Source organism: Aplysia californica, unplaced genomic scaffold (assembly GCF_000002075.1).
Source record: "Aplysia californica isolate F4 #8 unplaced genomic scaffold, AplCal3.0 scaffold00652, whole genome shotgun sequence".
In the NCBI taxonomy this organism is placed as follows: Eukaryota; Metazoa; Mollusca; class Gastropoda; order Aplysiida; family Aplysiidae; genus Aplysia; species Aplysia californica.
Genome location: NW_004797922.1, coordinates 162,855 through 165,222, shown reverse-complemented (window position 1 = coordinate 165,222; position 2,368 = coordinate 162,855).

Below are 2,368 nucleotides of genomic sequence, written 5' to 3'. Positions count from 1 at the left end.
ACACACACACACACACACACACGCACGCACGTACGCACACACTCACACCCACACACACTCTCTCTCTCTCTCTCTCTCACACACACACACACACACACACACACACACATCTTTCTGCGAATCGAAGGCAATCATTATGTTTGACGCACCAAGATAACGTAGTCTACTCATTAACATTTCTCACGGTAGTTCTCAAAGCAGAAAGCAGTCGAGGCCACGCTTGTCTGTCACCGGCCAATAATTGGTCGCTTTTAAGGACTAGCGGGCTAACCCAGATTTCGGGGTTTCCTGATATCTTGACCTACACCAAAAGTGGGCATTGCCCTACCTATAGGAGAAAGTTGGTTTCATTGGTGTATGTGTTGGTTACACAGAAAATCCTCCTTGTCTTTTAAAGAAACTGAATATTATAACGGGCAAAAACTTTACCTTCGATTTTCTCAAAACAATATTTTTCGGGATAGCCCCCTTGTGCATAAAAGCGACCAATTATAGCCTTGACACACCCAGGTCATGGGTGATTACACCGTTTTGTAGTTCTCTAAGGCCCTTGCTCATCCCTGACTGTACATCTGTAACTATAATTATTGGTCTGTCTCTTCCTCTTTTCCCATGTCCCCATGAGCACCGTGGCTGATAGATATCTTGTCCTTGACATTCCTGATACAAATTCTAATTAATGCATCCATCTTCTACTTTTTATGAGAGTGTTGATATCTTCAATCTTAGCTCCTTGCAACGCTTATCATAATTTGTGGTATAATCCATTTTGTTGATATAACTCAGCGTCGACATTTTGTTTGAAAGCTTCTAAATTGTTGTTGACTCGTTGAACGATACGTCAGTTTAAAACAGTGTCATTACCGTATCTTTTATATTAAGCCCTGTAGGCCTACTTCACCCGATGGCGTTACATTTTATAGAAACGATTTACGGTATGCGCACTTGCGAAGATACTTCAGTATAAATATCTGCTTATTGTCAACACGCTGCTTATAAGTGCCCTATGCTAGAAAATAACATATTTCAGGATAACATACCCCCCTCCCCCACAAAAGGCACCCCCCCCTAAAAAAACAACCCCAACAACAATCAAACAAACAACAAACAACAACAACAAAGAACACAAAAAACACACATTAATCTTCATCCTACAACAATAATAACAACAACAACAACAACAACAACAACAACAACAACAACAACAACAACAACAATAACAACAACAAACAAAACAAAAAAACAAAACAAAACAAAAACCCAAAGAGAAATCGAGAACAACAACGGCAACACTATATTAAACTCCACCCCACCACCCCCCCCAAAAAAAAACAACAACCTACCCAACATCAACTACAAAAGCCTAAAACAAAACAAAACCAACAAACCAATCAACCAACCAACCAATCAACCAACCAACCAACCAACCGCAACTAACAACCAACCAACCAACCAACCAACCAACCCAACAAACAAACTAACTAACAGACAAACAAGCAAAAAAGCCAAAAACAAAAACAACAACAACAAAAACAGCAACAAAAACAACAGCAATGTAACAACAACAACAACAACATATAGCTTCCTCTTAAACTACTTTCATATTTTCAATTTCACATGTCCAATGAATGGTTTAAAAGGCTTTAGGCCAACTTAAAGGCATATAAAGTATAGGCCTATATATTATCCATTTTAACATAACTATTTTTCTTTGGAAAATTAGTTACGGCATTTTAAAACTAATACCATACCTCATAGCTCTCTAGTTGCATTTCGCTGCTCCACATTGATACTATGTCCAAGCCACATAGTTTGGATTGTATTAGGCTAAGCAATATATCGATAATGATGTTATAGTAAACATATATGCTATTAAAATTTATCAGATTATAACGCTCTTATCTGCAACTTCAAAAATCGTGGTACGGGTATGCGATGGACAAAGGTGAGCTGAAATAAAAGAAACAAAAAGGTACAGCAACCTCTTTCCACGATAATAGGCTCAATAATGATAATAATAACAATGAAAAAAAAAATATCCAAAGGACTGTGTCAAGGTGATTTTCGTCCAGGATAGATAATGACAGCAGAAAGCGCCTTCTGACACAAGATCGCCAAAAATTACAACTGCTGATAGATCTTCGATCTCGAGGGCGTCTAATTTCGGCTCTTCTAGTTCTCTTCTCCGTATTTTTGTCTATTGTTCTTGTTCTTCTTCTTCTTCTTCTTCGTGTTCTTGTTCCCATAGCTGCATAATGGTATCATCCCCCCCGCCCCCTCTAGATTGGAGAATAATATATACTTCTTGCAAAAACAAATTCACCAGCACATTCTTTGACTGAAATCTTCGATGGACAAATAGTCAGAG